Below are 22805 nucleotides of genomic sequence, written 5' to 3'. Positions count from 1 at the left end.
GGATGGGCTAGGCCGCGGGCTGCCAATGGGCGACAAGCCTTACCAGAAGTTCCCCTCTTGGGTTTAAAGATTTATATAGGCAAGAGCGGAGTGGAAGCCGCTATTAAATCAGATGGGGGTAGATTTATGAGTCACGGGGAAGGTTGTTACAGAGTGCGCGCGATTATCTTCACTCCCAAAATTTCAGACCTAGGATGTCGTATCAACAGTTAGGGAGAATGAGAATAAGAACTGTTAATATTTGCACAAAATACAAAAGGCAGCTCTATCGGCCATAAGGAAAATAAAATTCACATAGATCACCAGGATAATATAAAAAGATGGTAAGAATATATGGAAAAACTATACAGAAGAGATAAAAGAGTGAGAGTCTTTGAGGAGGAACCAAAGGGGAAGAACTTGCAATGTTAGAAAATGAAATGAATGCGGCTCTGAAAGCACTTGGGAGGCATAAAACGTCCAAAGTAGATACGGAATGGATAGAACTATTCTAAGCTTCAGAGAGTAAGTTGCTCTATATCCTAACAAGAATATGCCAACAAATATGGAAAACAACGGATATGGGGAAAAAAGCACTAGCCCACAGAAAGGCGACACTAATGATTGCAGCATCTAATTTTCCATGCAAACAAAGTGATGGTCAAGCTATTGCAACAAACAACTTTATATGGAACAAGAAATGCCTGACATTCAGACTGGATGCTGAAAGGAAGAGGCACTTGAGCACAAATTGCAAGTATACATTGGCTATTGGAGCACACCAAAGATTTCAGAATAAGATCAGTCTATTCTTTATAGAGTCAGTCAAGCCTCTGAGTGTGCGAATCACAAGAACCTATGGGTGGTTCTGAAAGAAATAGGTGTGCAACAGCACTTGATTGTCCTATGCATAACCTGTATTTTGGACAGAATACAATTGAAAAGGCATCAGACAATAGTGTATTTTATCTCATGTATTCAATATGTATGCAGAACACAGTATAAGGAAAGCTGGCTTGGTATGAGAGGAAGAAGTGAAAGTGACAGAAAATTCATCCGTAATTTAAGATATAACTTAAGTTGTTGTTGTTAGTCGCAAAGTTGTGTCCCACCCATCGCAACCCCATGGACAACATTCCTCCAAGCCTTCCTATAACTTAAGTAAGATACCATATTACTGTCAGAAAGCAGCAGTGAACTGAAATGACTCCTTATGAAAGTGACAGAAAGTGCAAAAGCAGGACTGCAGCTGAACATTGAGAAAACAAATATCGTGACTACAGAAGAATTATGCAACTTTAATGACAACACTAAGAAAAGGAAATTGTGAAAGATTTTGCATAACTTAATTCTATAATCAATTCAAATGGAGACTGCAGCCAGGGAAATAAGACTTGGACAGGCAGCAAAGAAAGAACTAGGGGAAAAAATCAAGTGTAAGGAATTTTACCATAGACAAAGACCAAGATAATTCACATTATTGTATTTCCAATTGCTATGTATGGGTGTGAAGGCTGGACAGAAAGAAAATTGATACATTCAAAACATGGTGTTGAAGGACAGCTTTGCAAATACCGTGGACTGACAGAAAGATGAACAAGCAGGTTTAGATTAAATCAAGCCAGAATTTTCCCTGAAAGCAAAAATGGCAAAACTATCATGGTTTGGGTAACTCATTAGAAGGCAAGACTCACTGCCGAAGAAGAGGAAGACTGAATGTGAGATAGATCAATTCCATAGCAGAAGCTACAGTCTTGAGTGTATAACAGCTGAGAGGGGATGTCAATGACAAGACATTTTTGAGGGCATTCATTTATAGGGACAAAACCTGATGACACATAACAACAAAGATCACCAATGTGCAAGCATTTGATATTTTTAGATCTCTTTATCAAGAAAAAAAAATATTTTTAAAAAGAATGAATGGCATAATCAGGATATCTGCATGGCCCAAGTTCTGACAACAATATCCAGCCTTCTCTCCTCTCACAAATCTACCTTTTCAAATATCTTATCCATGGGTCCTCAAACTAAGACCCGCAGGCCGGATCCAGCCCACCACGCTCATTTATCCCACCCACCTCAGAGGTTTTGGACTTGCTCAGAGAAAATTATCTCCAAGCAAGTCCAAAAGCTCTGAGCTGGGACAGGCTTTCTTAGAAACTGAGCAGAGAGCCGGTGCATGTGCCAAATTGCAGCAGCTCAACTGCGCGTGTGCTGAATCCCCCCCCCCCCCAATTGCACACATATACAGAGTGGGAATATGGAATGGGAAACAGAAGAGAGGTGGGCGGAAGAGAAAGGGATGAAGACAAAGAAACTAAAAAAGGATTGAAGCTAAGAAAAATATAACTTTTTAAATCTATTTTTAACTATGCGAGCCCAGGGACAGCCAGGCCGTGTAGCCTTCTCTGAGGGAGCAAGCCGCTGCTGCCACCTCGCCGAGCCCGGAGTGGACAGGGTGAGGCGGAGCAGCTTACTCAGAGAAAGCCGCAGGGCTCCTGTACCTCCGCCACGGCCTTCTCCGAGCAAGCGAGCAAACATTTTTTAATTCTTTAATTAATTTTAAATGTCAATTTAAAATTTATTTTAATTTCATTTTTAATGTGCAGTGTGCATAGGAATTCATTCGTTTTCAAACTATATTCCACCACCCCAACAGTCTGAGGGACAGTGAACTGGCCCCCTGTTGAAAAAGTTTGAGGACCCCTGATCTTACCTGATGGACAGATATGGAGATCTCAAAAGCTTGTATAGAATTGGTGATCTTTGAGTTGGCCTAAGTAGAGGTATCCATTATACTATATAGATGTTGGAATTATAATAGTTGTATAGAAGAGAAGGAAATTCAAAAAGTGTAGCTTCTCAGAAAAAGGTAGGTTTGCTGAAATTTGCTCTTCTGCACAACTAGTAAAGGTGCAGAAGCTCTTCTTTTTTCCTCCAGCCCTGAGAAATAGTGTATTTATGTGTGGCTTGAGATTCTGCACACACACACACATCGAGAAACAGAGCAAGATTACGATGTGTCTTTTTGCCACACCATTTAAAATATCTGTATTCTCATCCATGAAGATTACCAAGTGCGTTTAGGCTAGATTCTCAGCCTAACCAACTTCATGGGGTTGTAGTGATTATGCAAGCTGCATTGGGCTTCTTGAAAGTCAAAATGGGTCAGGATATGCATGAATTAATTAATTGCTGGGATATTCATTTTAGAATGTAGTGTTGCTAAAGCAATATCAACTAGACCAGGGGTCAGCAACCTGCGGCTCCAGAGCCGCATGTGGCTCTTTCATCCCTCTGCTGCAGCTCCCTGTTGCTCAAAATATGCGTCTCAACCGCCAATGTGTGACACCTGCTGGCTTTTCGACCCCCGGTAGGCCAACCACGGATAAATCCAAGAAAATAAAAGTTTCAGACGAAAACAGAACGTTTAATGGTACGTGGGCAGATTCATTTGCTTTCACTGCTTTCTCTGTAGCAATTCATTGATTTCATAAATGCAACACACTATAGTTTTTTTTATACATAGCATAAAGGTAAAAAACGATATATGAAGTGATATCTTCATTTTAGATGTCAAGAAGGTTTTGTGGCTCCCGGTGTTTGCTTTTCTGTGGGAAACGGGTCCAAATGGCTCTTTGAGTGTTTAAGGTTGCCGACCCCTGAACTAGACTAATCAAAATAAGGCACTTTATTTCTGAGCTATGACACAAATTATAGCAAACTGTTTTCACACAGAGTTCCTATCACTGCTAATTCAAAGATACCGTGCAGTATTCTATCTTACCCGCAAGCATGGATTTTCTGTGGAAAGTGCCAGAGAAGGAAGAAGGGAAATATGGGTCCCTGTGTCAATACGAGCCTTGCCTGGAAGCACAGAGGGCAGCCTTCCAAAGCCCTGGAGCTGTTTCCCCCACTTGATCTCCTTTAGATGTGATGTGCTGCCTCTTTCAGAATTACCAGCCATTTGGACATGCTAGAATCACAACTAATGCAAGTAGAGAGTGCCAAGCTGTGGAAGACGTCTTTAAGGCATTGAAGCAAATGAACTGTTCCTTAAAATGGGCAGATGTTTATTCCTCAGCTTGAACATTTATATTTCAGTGTAAGCCCCAGTGAGTTCCATGGGCTATTTTGGCAAGTAGGCTCAGTGCTGAAAGGGAAGTTTACAAATTTCTTATCCACCTACACATGCTTACAGTTGCGCCGCTATTCTACATAGTGAGATGGGTTCTGTGTGATTCAACTGGCTTAAAGTAAGTTAAACTTGTGCTGCAGGCTGTAAATATGCAAGAACTGGCTATCATGATGCTCATACACATAAAGTCCAGATGAGATTTTTTTAAAGTCAGGAAAAGAAGAAGATCTATTCACTATCAAGTTTCAGTCTGATGCTATTACTTATCCAAGCCTCTAGCAGACACTGGAAAAAATTACAGCAGAAGGGGAAGAACTAGGAAGAGAAAGTTAGCAAGCATTCTTCCTTGTATCCGTTGCACAAAAAATGTTACAGGAAAAGCAAACCACCTTCAACTATTTTCATATTCATATTTTCAGATCCCCAGGAATGGAATCCCCCACCCCAAGGTGACAACCATTTTAATGCTCCACTTTTGTGATCAAGGGAAGATGAGTGGTTTGTACTATATGCAAAGAAAAACCTGTCAGACTACAAAGGGAAATTTTTAAGATCATGTTATACTAAAAAAGTATTTATACTCCCTCCTCTCACTTGGAGTAAGGTCCGGGGCATGGGCTGCAGGCAACTAAGATGGGAACTCTGGGACCCCAGTGCACAGGTACAAGGTGGAGTCCTGCAGCCGGTTCAGATGGCCAGAAACAAGAGGCACATTAATAGTCCAGTGGCAAAGTCAGGGTGATGAAAGACCCATGCAAACACAGTCCAAGATAACACAATCCAAAGATAAAGTTCCAGAAAGACAGGCACATTCAAGAACAAGCTGAGGTCAAGGAAGATGGGTGCAGGTACCTGGCAATCAGGGCCAGACTGGAGACAAGCATGGAAACAGGAACAGGCAGGAGCGAAGCAGGCAGGCAGGAACCAAGATTCAGGCCAGGCAATGCAGAGAGCCAGAGAACAAGAGAGTCAAATGGACAGCTGATGTTGCTTGGCAAAGGCGGCAATGCAGGGAGGCCTCTTATTCTGACCTCCAGGGTCTCCAACTGCACTCTGTTCCCTGCAAGTGTCTGCAAAGATTTTCCTGCTTCTGCAGGCATTTTCTGTCATTTTCAGAAAATATGTGTGCATCATGCACATTGAGACCAAAACAGAGTATAGAAACAAATTAGATTGGTTTTTTTTTTCCTGCTTAGCCAAATTCTGAACACAGTATTCAGATAAGTTTGGTTTAGACTTCACATGATTTTGTTACCATGCTGGCAATCCTTTTCTCCCTACACTATTCTCTACTACCATTTGTCTCCCGTGAAAAGAAACAACCAAGGAAGGCTCAATTGCAGCACAGCACTGTCCCATCAGCTAGCTGTTTATGAAGGCCTGCATCTGACCTGCTGTGTGCCTGCTTGTGCTTTGAGATTAGCTATTTCTTGGGCAGCTGTTTCTCTATCTTTAAGAGCAGCTGCTAAGAAGCCTGCAGGCCTGGAACGCCTTCACATGCTAGTCTCCTTACTGCATCACATGCCGGGCATCTGACCCCAGAGGAAACTTCATTATTGTTGTTAGCAATTCCATGATTCATATTGTTAAGCAGCCTAGGAAAATTATTTTAACTTTGGTGCTGCTGCTTGATTCAGATTGGCAGGATGCAAATCGGTTAAAAATTTGATATTATTTTGTTTAAATTGGAGTTAAAAAAAATCATGTTTTCCCCATTTAAAAAAAATGGTAAAATTAGTTTTCTCTTAAAGAATAGGTTTGTTAATATTAAATAATTTGAATGTAAATATGTTAGACCCACAGTTAATGGTGCAATTGAATCAGGTACAGTGAATTAAAGGAGGCTTTTCTATGTAAATAAATAAAAAACACAATCTAATATTTTATCAGATAGCAATATTTACACTTCACCTTCCAAACAGAGGTTGCATCTAGCTTGTCCCAGCAATATTTATTTATTATGTGCCTTTATATACCACCCTAGTAGCCCAGAGGGCTCTCTGGGTGGTTTACAAACATTAACACCTACCAATCCTAAACAAATAAATAAATTGGCTATACTTGTTTGTTGTTTTTAAGAAGCCGTATTCCCTTCAGTTTTCAAAGACATGTGTTGGGAACATGGGGGTTGGTTTGTACACATTCCCAATTGCTGTGTTCCACCCTGTTTATTGTAAGACTGTCCCGAGACCTCCGTAGTGGATGGGATATAAAAGTTTTAAATAAATTATAAACAAATTGCCTAGAGTTTTAGGAATGGGTGGAAATGTTGGAGGCACTGAAGGCCCTAAGATTTTCACTGCAATGGGAGAAAAAGGCAAATAATCTCTTTTACAAGCAAAGATCAGTTTTGCATTCCCCTGACAGCTTGCCCTTTAACAGCCTTTTAACAGCTGTCATGGTAAAGCAATGTAAGAATAAACCAGTTGGACACCTTTTTTGTCATTGTCCAACATTGTTGCTGCTGCTGCTGCATTTAGACAGCAGGTACCCTTCAGGATATTGCCCAGACAAGGCTTTCTATTTTGAACCTGCGGAAAGACACATCTCTCCACTTGCAGAAGTAATGAAAAACACAGTGAAAAAAATTATGCACTTTTGAAGTGCAAGTTGAAAATGGAAGAGTAGCCGAAGGCAATGATAACTCTTCCAAAGTGCAGTTTGGGCACCTTGAAGAGTCTGTGACTGGCGAAGTGGCAAGGGGGGGTTTTGCTGGTCTTGATCTGCAGCTCACTCACCATTTCTCTTTGCCCACAGTCGTTTGGTCACTCAGATTCAAATGACACATTTGAATCTGAATGACCACATATGCCTCCTAAAACAGCCTGTGGATTCTCAGGGCGGCTTGTTTGAAAACAACAAGCTACCTATGGGAAGTGGTCTGGCCTGGATTGCATGACAATTCACCATAGCCTGTTACACTTGATGGGTTGTCATGTCATCTGAACCAGGTCAGTGTGTTAAAGAGATGCAAAGATTTTTCATATGAATAAAGTAATAGCATAAAAATCTATTTAGCTGTACACTGGCATGGTTTCATAGCCAGAACTGCACCACTGTTTATAAAATGGAAACTATTTAAATAAGCCTTTTTCCTTGCTGCCCGAAAATTGATTTAAAATGCCTTGATTTAGAGAGCCAGTGTGGTGTAGTGGTTAAGAACATGGGACTGGGACTCAGATGATCTGGGTTCTAGTCCCCGCTCAGCCATGGAGCCAACTGGGTGACTTTGGGCCAGTCACTGACTCTCAGCCCAACCTACCTCACAGGATTGTTGTTGTGGTGATAAGATGGAGGAGGAGATGTAAGCTGCCTTCAGCCCTTTGTAGGAAAAAGGCAGGATATAAATCGAAAAATAAATAAATAAATAAATTAAATCAGTCTGTCCTGGTGGATGACAGAGCACTCTGATTCAATGTGTATGTAATCAGGCTTAACTTGCTAGCTGCTGGCCTCTGAGTAAAATATAGTCCAGTAAAAACTGCATTTAAGATTTAAGCTGCTGCTAGCCATTAAGTGGCCAGTTCTGCATTGTCAAAAAAGAACAATTTCATCACTGAGAAGAGCATAAAAGAAGGCAACAATATGCATAAAAGTTGCATGTGCAAATTTACATGTATAGGTACAAACTTAGAAAGAATAGCTATAGTCTAAATAGAAAAGGTGTACATCTCACCATGACTGAGAAAACTGATGAGACTCTGGACATGCTCAGTCTTCTCAACAGGGGTTCAATGTTGATTTGCTCCTCCCTCCTTATGGTTCTTTGACTTTAAAAAAAATTGGACTGGGCAGCCCATCAAATAGAAGACACATTTAAACAGGGGACTGCCCCTGATAACTTTCCAACATAGAGTACTATCGGCTGTAAAGTGACTGCCTGTCAGTTAACAGTTCTCCTGAATTAAGGAGAAAGGGAAAGCAGTTGGGAGACAGAAGACCAGAGTATGATGGGAAATTTTTATTACCCAGAATTCTCCTACATAGGGCTGAGAATGCCCAGAAGTTCCCAAAAGTCTGGACCAAAACTAAACTGGCCTCCTGGGCCAGCATAATATAAAATGCATGAAATGCAGTATGCATAGGATAACCACTGGTTGTCATCCACATGATTTCAACAGGATTGTGGAGCACTATTTGGGTAATGATACTTTAAAGGGAACTTTCATGTTTCTTTTGTCATCAAAAATATAATTCTGTCAACTAAGTAATAGCAGCATTTTGATTTTCAATTTGACAGCCCTCAGCACTGGACATGTCTCTTTTAGAAAGCGTGGGTGAGCATGATAGGGACCCCATGGTGCCCCTTAACATGAGCACTGAATAAGAGATTGAATGTGCTTGACATATTTCTACTGACTTGTAGCCCATCAGGCCGATTGCCACTCATTAGTCAGCTGCAGCAGCCTTCCCACGAAGAGCTTTACAGTTCTTCCCTCTTGCCAGCTGCTTTGGACTGCCAAGACAGAGGCAGGGAATTTTGACCACTTACTCAGTCGCACAAGGTCATGTTTGATGGGCTGCACTAGTCAGTCTCAATTTGTGCAGGTTTGCCATAAAGCAGCTTCCCCAAACTGGTGCCCCTAGGTGTTTTAGATTACAAATCCCATCAGCCCCTGCCAGCATGGTCAGGGATGAGGGGACTGTACTTCGATACAGCTAGAGGGAACCAGCCTAGGGAAGGCTACTACAGAGTAACAGGATAAAAGCATCTGCCATCTTGCATCTGCCTTCCCATTAAGCTAATTCACCCAGATGCTGCTACTAGCACGATTTTGCCCAGCCTATTCCAGTGGAAGACTTCACTTGGAGTGTTGCCAGCTTTTAAGTCCTTCTAGATTGAAAACTGAGTCTCCATTAAGGCTACATCTTGAAGAGTCCCAGTTCCACACTGTGGCCCAGCTTGTTCAGGCTTTATCCCCCACTGACATATTCTTTTATGCTCAACTTGGAAGACTGATGTGGTATAAAACCAGAACACCCACTATGTTGTGGTCTTTTGGGTGCCAGGTGAAGACCTTCTTATTCTCCCAGACCTTTGTGTTCTTTTGTCATTGTATTTCTAGATTTTTACACAGCTGCTGGGTTTTTGTTTTTTACCTTTTTATTATTATTATTATTATTATTATTATTATTATTATTATTATTATTATAACATTTCTATGCCGCCCCTTGCCGAAGCCTCGGGGCGGCTTACAACATGATCAAATACAATGAAATACAATAGCACATAATAAATTACCATTAAATACAAAATACAAAAAATACATTGATTTACAAATATAAGATTAAAATTATCAGTATAAATTAAGTAAATAAAAATATAGGAGGAGAAAGAGAAGGAAGAAGAAGTTGCCCTGGCCAGATCATATGTTTTAACAATTAAAATGATGTTTAAATAAAAAGGTCTTTACCTGGCGCCGAAAAACCAGTAACGACGGTGCCAGGCGGACCTCTTTGGGGAGTGAATTCCATAGGTTGGGTGCCACCACAGAGAAAGCCCTCCTCCGAGTACTTACTGTCCTAATTTCTTTCATGGAGGGTTCCCGGAGAAGGGACTCTCCCGCAGATCTCAAAGGGCGGTCGGGCATATACGGACGTAAGCGCTCGTTCAGGTAGCCAGGACCCAAGCCGTTTAGGGTCCCTTTTGCCTTTTAATTGCTGGCAACCAATCACAGGGCCTTCACTCCTGGGTGGTATAGAAATGCAATAAAGATAATAAATAAACTCTGCTACAAGTGTGTTGATTTTTTAAATCCTTGATAGAGACAACTGAATACCACTGTAGTCTAAAACATCCAGAGGATCCCAAGTACAGGAAAGCTGAGTACAGAATTGCAGCCTAAGTCTTATTCTGTTATGAGAGGGAATTAAGAGACCTCTCTCTCTCGCTCTCGCTCTCGCTCTCTCTCTCACACACACACACCCACCACCACCACCACCACCACCACCACATTAAAACCTATATTTATCAAGAAGGGACATTATAGCTTTCTGAGAACTTTCCCCATCATTCCTTTCTGAATGCTGCCTTTCCCTCCCTGAAGATGAAGTGAACTATTTTGTCTGGAGTGGGACAATGATGGAACTTTTGGGAGAATGATTAATCTTCCTACTGAATGAAGGGAAATCTCTTTCCTGAGATAGCTAGCACTGCCAGACATGGCCACAGTACTGTTAAGGGTTTCCCCAGGCAATGTGTAATGAGGACAAAAGTCCTGAGACTTGGCATTTGAAGGCAATGCTCCTGGGAGCAATTTTAGCAGCCTGACATTATTCAGACTGAACCTGCTAAGTGTCTGCTATAAGTGCCAACCAGTACATGCAGGTAGGTAGAAAGGTTTCAACAAATGGAAACTAATTTGAATTAGGGCTATTTGCTGGTGTGTATGTAAATCCACATTTGGAATTTTTTGAAAGCGTTAGGGAAAACAGTTACAGCATTGATCATGAATGCTTTTCGAATTATTACAGCATTTTGCTGAGAGGTGCCTAGCTGAAGAGGAGGAAGACGACAAGGAGATTCTTAACCTAGAAGCAGCTGCATTTCGTGGATGTGAGGAATTGTCTCCACAGTCTGTGAAACAAGGGAAGCTGGTGGATATGAACTTCCCAGTATGGAAGAACTGTAAAGACAGGGATGGGTGATCTTTGCAATTTGGAAAGAACTCTTTCCACAGCCCAGATTCCAGCTGCTGTTTTTATAGCTCCCCCTCACTCTTCAGCCTGCTCTAAGACCTTCTTTTAACCCATCAGTAAACTCTGTGTGTATATATAACATTATATTACTTGTTAGTAGCTTTTTCAAGGCACTTTGAACTCATAAAAATAAACTAAGAAGCAAAGCCTCTGTGGAAAACAGGGCTAATTCAATAGAATTATGCAGACAAACACAAATTCAATAGAAAAGCCACTCCCTAGTGTAAGGTACCAAAAGGGGGACCTCTGACCAGCAGCCAATTTCCAGCAGTGTGTCTTTGAGCATGGCAAGTATTCTGGGTCCTCCAGAGGTCCAGCAGACTAGCCCTCACAGAAGCGGAGTGGTCTTCTTCAAGACTGCACTCCCAGGCAGAAGAAAATCAGCTGACTACCCCTCAAGCCCAAATATCATCAAGGGATTGTCCAAGCCAACCATGACATAGTCAGCTCTGTAAGGCCCTTGCAGCCACATCTACTCAGTGGGCTGTCTTTGATTTCGCAGTGGCTTCTGGTCCCTCCAGCACTTTGGCTGCCCTGAAACCCGACTTTCTGCACGGGCTATTTGCTACCTGGGGCCCTCCAGATATTTTGGACTCCTGGCTAGGGGACTATAGGTGTTGAAGTCTGCAGTATCTGGGCAGACCCAGTTTGGGGAGAGCTGCTCTGGCTGAAGCTGACTCCACATTTGCCTTTGGCCCTTTGATCCTTCTTCTGGATTAATTGCCTAATCTCTAGTTTATCTGTAACCATCTCTGTTGTCATTTTGATCCACCATCTGCTCTTCCTTGAACTGCACTCCAGTTGTGCCTTACATTGAAATTATTCCAGGATCTGATACCCACAGAGGAGGGGGGTTGTTTATCTCAGAGGGGAGATCATTCCACAGCCTCAAGAGGAAAACAGTCCCTGATCTAGCTGGTACTTCTGAAGATCATCAACTAAAGATCATAATATATTTGTAAAAGCACAAAAGTGCACTACTTGTTATGCAAACTGGTATTTGATGTTAGGGGTTTGCTAACAATTAATTAGAGCATTTAAAACAAAAAGGGATCGCTAGGTCCTCCAAAAGGATCTCTCTAGATTGGGAAAATGGACATTAAATTGGCCAATCTGTTTCAATGTAAGCAGGATTAAGTGATGCACTTTGGGGCAAAAAATTCAAACTTCAAGTGGAATCTAGAATTATTCCATGAAGCTGATTCCATGAATCTAGAATTATTCCATGAAGCTGAGATCCAGGGCAGATACACAGGTTTTCTTCACACAGTGCATACACAGTAGAATTAACATTCACAAGAGGTAGTGATGGCCACCAATCTGGGTGGCTGTAAAATTTATGGTAGATAAAGCGCTCAGGGGCTGCTAATCCTGAAAGCTATCTTCTACCTCCAATGTGGGAGGCACTCTAGTTTCTGGGGTACTGTTACACTCAAGTCCTACCTGATGGTTTTATGTAGAAAGCTGGTTTGCCAGTTTGAAAAAGAAAATCCAAATCAGGCCGACGCTTGGTATGATCTTAGCATGGCTCTTACGTTGCGTCCAGTAATGGACCAGCTCGCAATGCCAGATGCTAAAGAACCCAGGGAGGAGTGTGCTATTGCACCGATCATGGTCCTCCAGACAGCCACTGTGGGAACAGAATGCCAGAACAGACTGGCCCTTGGTGTGATCCAGCATAGCTCAGCTTATGCTTACCCATATAAAAAGAGCTCCAGAAGTGAAGGAGAGGGACCAGAATGGTGTCTCATCAGCACCATAACAGCAAAATTGCTCTCCTTCTCGTCACTGTGTACTACGTTGCTATGATTGTTGCACAAAACCATATGCCTCTCTATCCAAAGAACATAAATCGCACTTCTTGGAAGTTGGATTTCCTATAATCAGCTACCATTCATGATACTGAAACATTGGAATGGCAGCAAAACAAAGCACAACAGTCAGGAGGTGTGTATTATACAGCATGCCATGAGAAAAACACAAACGTGTGGTTCCCTGTCTCTGAAAATATATCAAGTCAATAAGCCTTCTACATGATGCTATGGAAAGGAATTAAATCTTCTGAGCTTCCAAAATTCATACCATTTATAGTCAACGTGCAGCATTGCTCATTGTTGGCTGCAGAAGCTGGCTCCCAGTGAGGGAGCAACCTGTACAATTACAGTCTGTCTGAACAGGAGGAATAGCATCTGCCTTTGCTTTCCTCTTCGGATATGAGACAAGTAACGAGTGAGTGGGTGGGGTGGAGTGGGGTGTTCCTTGCTGGCTGGATAAATGTTGGGCCCAGCAGAATGGTAACCAAAGCAACTGCTTCTAGTACTCGGCAACCATCCCAGTTTTATCAGCAAAAAGAAATATCTGTGCCTCAAGAGGAAATTAAAAATTCTTTCAGTGTAACAAAATACCTCATTTCTCTTTCTCCCTTGTGATAAGAACGATTCCTCTTTGTCTCACCATGAAAAGAGCAGCGCAGGAACTGCGAGTGGTAGAGTTGGCCTCTGTGCATTTGTCGGAATTGTATCTGCGCGAAGCTCACCCCACCTCTCTGAGTGGTGGGAGGTTCCGGGATCCCTGTGCTTACCTGAGCTTGGTTCCCTTGAAAAGGTATTCACTGGAGACTTGTTGGCGTTTTGTAATATTGTCACTGCTTTACAAATAGACAGGTAGTACTTGGGAGGAAGCAAAGACTGGCACTGTGGAGGCACAGGTGGCCAAAACTTACTATTTCCATGGCAGATCTCCATGCTGGGTGGGTGGGTGGGTGGGGAGGGGGTGAACTTCAGGCCTGCAGCCCACCTCAGTTCCCTGTCCACCTCACTCGCATGTTCCAAGTGCCCTAGCCTGGCTTCCTTTTTGCCAAGTGTTAATGGCTTGCTGGATTTTGTGCTGTTCCCTCACCTCATCTAAACAGTGGAGAAGATTCTTCTTAAGACCTAGTTACTTACCCAAACTACAAGCATACTTTAGTTATTTTTGCTCCTGCCCCACCACTGTAATGTAATTTTCATGAGCCTCTTTGAAATTGAAGTTGACTCCTGAGCTGGAAGTGGTTAGGCCCTTCCAGTCTAGAAGACAAAAATGCTTAGAGAACCCAGATCAGTTCTCTGTGGCTTTCTTACAGTGCTTGCAGACAAGGATTCTAATGTATACATGGCTGTGCCCTATTTACCAGAGGGAAAAGAAGTCTGTGATCTGTAACTATTGTTAAACAGTTCTTAGAGTCCAAGCTGCTGCGTGTGCCTTTGTGACATTAACATGCAATCCTGTGCATGTCCACTCAGACATATGTCCTCTGGAGTCCAATGGAACTTACTCCCAGATAAGTATGTATGGGACACAACCCAAGTGTTTTCCTTTTTCCCAAAGATCCAATTTGGACTTATCTACAGACATCTACAGCTTTTCATATCCAATCTTGTTTGGAAATGTTTAATTTTATAATTAACCTTAGTAAATCAAATTGGATGTGGAGCTGTTTTACACCAGGTTGGAATTCTCTGTCAGGTCCAAGGCTTAGGCAGCAGGTGTCATGCCCGGACCAGGGGTGATGGATCTGGATGGAGCTCTTTGTGGAATGTAGGAGGCCCAGAGGCAAAGGCAGGCAAGCAAGGGTCAGATATGGTCAAGGCACAGCAGAACCAGAAGCAGAGTAAGGAACAAGTGAGGGTCAGCAACCCAGCAAAACCTGGCAGGTCTGAATGTGAAAGCCAAACCAGGAACAAGTAAGGTAGATACTCAGCAAGGAGTGGCAGGTCCAAAGCTGAAGGTGGAGCCAGGAACAAGTGAGATTGGATATTGACAAGGCATGGCAGATCCAAAAGCACAGGCACAGTCAGGAGCAGGGAAGGCTCAGATAACCCAGCAAGGCAAAGCAGGACCAGAGGCAAAGAGGAGGATCAGCTACCTAGCAAAGCAGGGGGAGATGGAAGGCAAGAGGAGCAGGCAGGAGTTAAGACACAGTTGAAGGCAAGCTGGAAACGGTCTAAAGTACAATGTGGCCACCACAAAAGCCCATGTTGTTGTGGCAAAGGTGAGCAGCACAGGGAAGCCTTTTTCTGGGGCCTTCCAGAGCTACCAGCTGCACTGCATGGCTGCATACTCTTCAGTCCTTGTCAGGACCTGCAGGGCTTCTCCTGGTCTCACAGGCACTTGCAGGGTGAAGCTGTGTCATGGTTTCAGAGCCCGACCTTCTCCTGGTGCAAGTGTATTTCATGGTGCTGTAACAGATAAAAAGGGAAACCACCAGAGGGAGCTAAGTAAAGGAAGCCTCCAAAGGAATTGAGCTTTGCCACTGCTGTCACTAAAGACAGTTCATGCTCCATGTTTGGAGAATAATAGAAAATACAAACAGTGTGATAGATCAACCCATAATTTACATCAACACACAGATCCATATAGATACAGATGCATTAGAGTTGTGTGTAGGGTTGAAATTAACCCTCCTGAAATTAACCCTATTTGATTTCACCAAAGTTCTCTAGAAGAAAGAGAAATTCCCAGTTTCCCCGAAGTAGGGCTCACCATTGGCATAGCTTCTTCCCGCTTTCTTTGGATTTTGTTTGTTCGGGTTTTTTTGTGCTGCCACTGCAAGTGGCAATATCAGGTTCTCCACTGTGCTCCATATCTAGTGTCATTCAAGGGCATTGTGTGTGTAGGAGAAGCAGCAACCACAAAAATGGTAGAGACAATTTGACGGTGCTTAAGAAGGCAGTATGTGCTTTGTCTTTCCATTCTGCACCTCTCCACTGCTTTGCAGCCTTTCAGGGTTTCTGATCTGAAAAAGTCCAGTGGAAGGAATCACTTCATGATGGGGCTTCCCCTGGCCTTTATTCACAGTATGGGAAACCAAGGAAGTGACTGGATAGTGAAAGACAGCACACTCGCACATGCAGCTCAGCCACTTCCTAAGTAAAAACACCTAGACCAGCTCATGATAATTTCTATAAAATCTTGTTCTGCTTTAGATTTCTTTTTGAAAGCAATTACTCTTCTATAAAGCTGAATAAAAAAGGTAAAAGCAATTTTCAGTATAGCTCTAATATATATACCTGTATAATTCTCATTCCTCTCCTATTGGAGGTTGGACAGCACAAGGTCCAGGATATTAGATATGTATTTAGCTATGATGAGTATTTCTAGAAAATTACACTCCACATCTCACCACGACCAATGGGTACCACTTCACCCATATTTTCCATAGTGAATTGCCACTGGCATCCCCTTGGTCTCCAGTTGGTACTGGCACTGCAGCAGCCCAAGCTCAAGTGGAATTTAGAGGCAATTTAGAGGGAATTTAAGGCTCCACAACTCTCCCATTAAACTCCCCTCCCAAATCGGATGGCTTTCCCGGAGGTACGGTTATTTACTGAGATGTGGCATGGTGCTCCTCAGTCAGCCATAGGCCAACCACCCATGTGGAATACAGGAGCTCATTTTATCTTGTGCAGCTGTTCAGCACACTGAACTACATCTAACATTAAGCAAGTGGATCTTTCACACAATGGGAATGCCCCCTTTCCCCCCTGTAACTCCCCTTGTGTCACTCTGGAACCTGCTCTAAAGGGTCCCCCAGTCCTCCAGAGTGTGGAAGGGGGAATTGGGTAGGAAGGCAAAGCAAAGAGGAAATCCAATTTTGCTCGTGTAGGAGTAGAGAACCTGTGGCCTTCCAGACAGTGTGGGCCTATTCCCATCAGCACCAGCCACCATGGCCAATAGTCAGGGATGATAACAATTGCAGTCCATCCATTTCTGGTTGCCCACAGACTCCCCATTCCTGTGCTAACAGATGCCATTCCACTGGCAAATGAACAGATGGATTTGTTTAGATGTATTGTCCCTTGTCCTAGGCATTAAAAAAAATTGGTGGAGTAGAATCCATTTCAACATTTTGTGCTTGGCCAACAAATTTCCTTTTTAATACTGCTCAAGTAGACCAGCATTCCACAGGGATTGCTTGCTCTAATTCTTGGTTAATCATGAATATTCCAAGAAAGGAGAAGCTGAGGCTAAAAGTTCTTTCTGATAAATACAGGTTATTTGAAGTAAAAACAAAAATAAATACAGTTCACTGAAAAGGAGAAAATATTATGCATCTCACTGGATCTGTACAATTCCCCCTACCACAGATACTTACAAATAAAACTGACTTGAAGTTAAATCCCAGTCTGTCCAGTTTTCCTTCTGTTGCAGGTTGCCCAGTTATTCGTTTTCATCCCTTAAAAGAGCAACCCTATCAGTCCCTAGACAGCATCTTGGTTGCAAAGACAGTTCTAAGCTTGGCTCTGATCTGTCCTGGGATTGCATTCCCTCCTACAGCTGGTGCAAAAAGAACCACACCAGCTGTTTTCTGAGGCCACAAACTTAAATCTCAGAGGGGAGGTCAAGGGGGCATTCCAGGGCATGGGGAGATGGGGGCCTCCAGGTATTCTGATAGTGTTCCAGCCTCTTCCCCTCCTTTCTAGCTAGGTGGCTGCAAATTGAGGTGTGAGTTGGTGGGGATTGTCTCTGCTGTCCCTGCCACTCCACACTGGATGCTCTGAGCCTCCAAGCTCAAAAGTCTTGTGAGTGTTGAGGGGGAAATCTATATGACTGTGCCCTGAAGCATCCATTCCGCAGAGCAAAGGATGTGAACCTCTTCCAGCCCAAGTGGCAAATTCAGTATTGTAGCAGCTCTTGCATCCCACTGGTGGCTGGGATTGAAAGCAAATGGAGGTGGGGCCCAGATGTCATCATAGCTTAACAGAAAACTTGTTCAAGCCTTAGGAGAGGCATTTCTATCACTTAGAATGGGGGAAAACTGGGCAAAAGCTGGGAAACCAGCAGGTGGGTGTTTAGGGAAAAGGCTGGTGCTGTGGGAGAGGCTAAGGGCATCTAGGGAATTTCAGAGGCCATATTGGGTTTTCAGATGGGCCAGATTTGCCCTGCAGGTTTGAGAGTCAACACCTCAGCCTTAAAGCGCTGATTTTAATAATGGCCCCACTTCTGGGGTGAGGGGCTATGATTTACTATAGAGTAGTATCCTACACATCTGGTTGGCAACACAGTGGTGACAAATGTCATTTGCCAGTAGCAATAGTGCTGCCTGCCAAAATATGGGGCAAGTGACAGACATCACAAGCCCTCAGAAACAGATCAGTGGAATGCAGTGAGACTCACTAAGCAGTTTTCCACATTGCTTTCAAGGGCTAACACCCACATTCCTATGTGCTTCTTGGAAGCATTTCCTGAGGGTCTTTTCTCCACCTCATTCTCCATTGTATCCTCCAAGGTCTAACTGGAAAGAAAGTTTATTTTCATGAACTCCTTAACAAGCAGTCACTCCAAACAAGCAAACAAAAACATGGACTTACTATGCAAGCTGACAGAGATCTCAACATTAAATCAGGTTCTTTACGCAGAATGAAGAGAGAGCGAATGGGCTTCAATGTGCAGACATTTAACAACACACCACATAATATAAACTCAGAGGACCAAGTCATCATTATACTATGCAGTTCCTTCCCTAGAATCAAAGGGCATTCCAATGGGGAGTTGAATTTGTTTATTGGAAAATATGCTACCAGAGAATGGAACCAAGAAGGAAGTATGCCCAGCACATCTGGATGTATGCTTGTTATCATTTGGAAAAACATATTTAAAAATGCAAATATGGATAGTTAAATCGAGTGTATTTTGAAGAGACAAACCTCTTCTCTTAGTGTTTTGTGCAGCTCAGGCCTGTGTTTATTTATTCATTGCACTTATATAAAGTGTTTATTTACTGTGCATGCAAGATAAGGCTATCAATAGCTACTTGTCATGATAGTGATGCAGCATTTCTACTAACAGAGGCAGTATTCCATCAGCTCTGTATACCTCTTGCTGAGGAACATCAGTGGGAGAGTGATGCTCCACTCATGTCCTACTCATGGATTTCCCTTGGGCTTCTGCTTGACCACTCTGGAAAAAGGATGCTGGACTAGATAGGCCTGCTGCCTTAATGTGCACCTATTGATACATTGTGATTAAAATGAAGGGGATTTTCCCCATGGAAGAATTCTCACCTGCCCTTGTTGAAATCAAGGTTGTTCTGCTTGCTTTAAGCAAAATCAAATCCTAACCTACACCAACACATAGAAATGTAGACTCAAAAATAATGAGCAGCTTTCTTTTTGAATGGGGCATCACTTGTGGGTGTTGGGGTGACTGCCTTAAATGGCAATATAAATGAACTACTAAGAGCACACAATCATCCTTCCTATTTCTTGGCAATTCCATAATCACTCTTCACTTATCTTGATGGTTCATGAATTTCTTCCTGTTAGACATCAAATCGTCTATAGATATGAAGTGGAACAACTTTTTGTCTCACATCAGAGCACAGCAGGAATCTAGGAAGTTATGCCTGCCGCTCTGATCTTACTAGTGCCTGCTGGCATGCAGTGAAGACAGGGGTGTTGGGACAGTGGTGGCCAGCTTGATGAAGGTATCAATCCAGTATGAAGCTGTGGTGCAAAAGGCAAAGTCCATGTTATGCATAATTAGGAAAGGAATTGAAAATAAGACTGGCAATATAATCCTACTGTTATACACTATGGTGCAACCACTGTTAGAATATTGTTAGTTCTAGTCAATGATCCATATCTATCTATCTACCTACCTACCTACCTATCTATCCATCTATCTATCTAATGTATAGCCGAGTTGGAAAAAGTGAGGAAAAAGGCAACTAAAATGATCAAGGAGGTGGAGCAACTCCCTTTGGAGGAAAGGTTACAACAGGTAGGTTTAACTTAGAAAAAAGGCAAGCATGATGGAGATGGTCAGAATTGTGCTGGGTGAGGAGAGTTCTCTCTCTCTCTCTTGCTCTCTCTCTCCCACTCCGTAATATTGGAATCCAACAGCATCATTCCATGAAGCTGATTGCTGGGAATAGAGGACTGATAAAAGGAAGTACTTCTTCACACAGCACATGATTAAATGATCACATTCATTTTCCTGAGATATAGTGATGGCAGCCAATTTGGATGGCTTTAAAGGGGGAGTAGATAGATTTATCAAGGAACAAGCTGATAGGAGCTACTACTCCTGATGGCTCAGTTGCTGGGGAACTCATTAATTCATTCAATTCTATGCTACCCCATAATCTGAAGGTTCTCTGGGTGACTTACAAATGCTAACTTGGGCAGAAGGGAGCTGTTGCACTCCTATTCTGCTTATAGGACCCTGTGGGCAGCTGGCTGACCACTGTGTGCACAGAATGCTAGACTAGATGGACCACTGGTCTGATCCAGTGCAGCTTCTCTTATGTTGTGATGAAGCTACACAAAAGGGGATTCAGGATGGATACCATTTATTTTTCCACTACACAGTGCTTAGCTACACTATGGAATCCTCCACAAGAAGTGGGGCTTCTCTGTGTGAAGCATTTCTTGAGAACTTGCAATCCCTCACTCATGGATTTTATGGGGCCTTTTCATTTTTATTTATTAATTAGATTTATATTCAATCTTTTTTCTTACAATTACCTCCTCCTGCTCTCAGTTTTACACACACAACAACAGGTAAATTGGGCTGAGAGTTTACAACTGGCCCAAAGTCACCAGTTGGCTCCATGGCCAAGACAGGCCTAGAACCCAGATCACCTGAGTCCCAGTCACACACTCTTAACCGCTACATCACACTGGCTCTCAGTTTAATAATAAAATAAATTATTTTCCAGGGCTTCTCCTGATTTTTCTAGCTAATTTCACAGCATTCTTAGTTTGAGGAAAGTCTGTATTTTCCTGAGTGCTGCCATTATTTACCACAGAGGCCTAGTGAATTTTACAATACTACTCTATACTGCAGCATTACCTTCTGTTGTGTTATAGGACCTACAGGAATGTATAGAAAGAGAGAGCAACACCCTGGGGCAAAATCTGTGAAGGATGCTCTAACTTGCCTGCAAAAGAAATGGGAGAAGCAGCTTTAGTAAAGTACAGTGGTACCTTGGATCATGAACTTAATCCGTTCCAGGACTCTGGTCATGACTGAAATTAGTCATGAGCCAAGTTAAATTTCCCCATAAGGTTCAATGTAAATAAGGTTAATCCATTCTGTAACCATTTTTTTAAATCAGAAAAATGTGAAGCCAAGTGACAAAGAACAACAAAGATCGCGGCCATCTCCCCCTTCGCGCCTGTCATCCTTGCATGCACCCGTCATCCTGGTGTGCTGGGGGGGGAGAGATGGGTGTGATCACAGGCGCACTGGGGGAGAGAGAGATGGGTGCGAACGGGGTACGCTGGGGGGGTGGAGACGGGCGCAATCGTGCTGGTGGGGGGCGGAGATGGCCGAGATCGTGGTTGTGCTCCTGCAGGAGAGCCAGGGGCAATCACGGGCACAATCTCGGCCATCTCCCTCCCCTGCCTCCAGCACGATTGCAGCCATCTCCCCACTTGGGGGGGGGCAGGAGATGGCCATAATCATGCTGGTTGGGGAGGGGGAGATGGCTGAGATTGCGCACCTCTTTCCTGCAGGAGCGCGCCCATGATCACGCACGTCTTCCCTGCACGAACGCAACTGCGATCGTGGCCATCTCCCCACTCAGGGGGGTGTGGAGATGGCTGCAATCTTGGTTGCCACCCAATGCGGAGTTTGCGACCCACATCAAAATTTTCATGAAAGTTTTGTTCGTGACCCAATTTGGTCGTGAACCAAGGCGTTCGTGAGCTGAGGTACCACTGTACTGGGTTACAGACCACATTTAGAGAAGTCTGGGTGGCTTTAAAGGGAGTACACAAACTTCTGCAGGAGAAGACTCCGAATGGCTGCAAGCCCATAAGGCCGTATGCCACATCCCGTACCAGTGTGCCTCTCAATACCAGTTGCTAGGAAACATGAACAGGAGGGGATTATTGTATTCCTGGTGTTGTCTGTGGTTCCTTGGAGGTATCTGGCCCAGGAAAAGAAAATGGAATTTGATCGTTCTTTGGTTTAACCCAGCACAGCTTTGCTTCTTTTCCTTATCTTCTTGTGCTTTTGCTGATGAGGAAATGTCCTCCCACTGACCCACCATGGGATCAGGTGGCTCAGGAAACCTTAGGATTTCTGAAGTCAATTCTTTTTCCTTATATCTGTGTTTTGAGAAATTGCAAGGCAGAGGACCAAACTGCACTTGATTTGAAGGGAGTTTTCTTTCCTGTGTTCGCAAGGCCAGTGGCAGGGTTACTCAAGTTTATGCGTTAAGACAGTCTGTTTTGTTCATGTTTAATTTGTGTTAGCAATCCATCAAAGATGAAGAATTAGAATGGAGATGATACTTTTGTCACAGTGGGAAGGACACAATGACTAGATGTGCATGACTGAGAAGGAAAGGAAGCCACAGAGATTTCTTCTCCCAAACTCGTGCTTGGTCGTCATGCACTGCCTCATTTCCATAATTACCCTCGCCAGACATGTGCTGCCATGTGATCTGAACCCAGCAAGATGAGCAGTAGAGTAGCTTTCAAGTCAACCCTGCAACCCATGGCTTGTCGCCGAGTTCGGATGACACAGCAAGCTGTGGCTGGAGAGGGTAATTATAGAAAGAGGCCATTTGTGAGTGGCAAGTGCTGGGTAGGAAAAAGAAGCCATTGTGGGTTTTTCTCTTCCCCAATCATGCAAACAGGCTACTACATTCCAATGTCTTACTAAAATAAATACAGATGCATGCAGCTGTGCATAGCACACAGCTATGAAAACATGGATCTACGTCACTTGTCTACCACAGTGGCTTCTGAACATTTTACTCATGTTTACAAAGAAGGAAGAGCCATAGATCCATGGCAAAGCACTTCCTAGGCTCAATCCCTGGCATCTCAAAGTAGAGCTAGGAAATGTTGGAGACCACTCCCAGAGTCCATCTAGTGGTGACAATACCTGGTAGATGGACTCTGTAAAGGGCAGCTTCTGATGTTGCTTTGATTCAAAAAGGAGTATACCTCTATAGAGCTTGGGCCATCATTTTAAATTCTGAACCAGATGT

General features: G+C 43.2%; 2 long non-coding RNA genes across 3 annotated transcripts in view; one reads left to right on the top strand and one right to left on the bottom strand.

Annotated features, from left to right (window-relative positions):
• Window positions 1-3397: 3397 nt before the first annotated feature.
• On the top strand, window positions 3398-10965 carry LOC123026636. Its single transcript, XR_006415356.1, has 3 exons — window positions 3398-3418; window positions 4540-4569; window positions 10595-10965. It is a non-coding gene; the product is annotated as an uncharacterized LOC123026636 (long non-coding RNA).
• LOC123026569 overlaps window positions 9679-22805 on the bottom strand; it is a 24099-nt gene continuing 10972 nt past the window's right edge. Inside the window, exons 3-4 of one of the 2 annotated variants that reach the window (XR_006415336.1) lie at window positions 14266-15036; window positions 9679-9809 (exon numbers count right to left, since the gene is read on the bottom strand). This is a non-coding gene — a long non-coding RNA (uncharacterized LOC123026569). Of the gene's footprint in view, window positions 9810-14232; window positions 15037-22805 lie in introns of those variants that run through there. The other variant, XR_006415328.1, reaches the window with a different exon arrangement.

Source organism: Varanus komodoensis, unplaced genomic scaffold (genome assembly GCF_004798865.1).
Source record: "Varanus komodoensis strain SLA01 unplaced genomic scaffold, ASM479886v1 scaffold1, whole genome shotgun sequence".
NCBI lineage: Eukaryota > Metazoa > Chordata > Lepidosauria > Squamata > Varanidae > Varanus > Varanus komodoensis.
The sequence above is the reverse complement of the archived record's forward strand: the minus strand, read 5'-3'. Positions and strand labels throughout refer to the sequence as shown.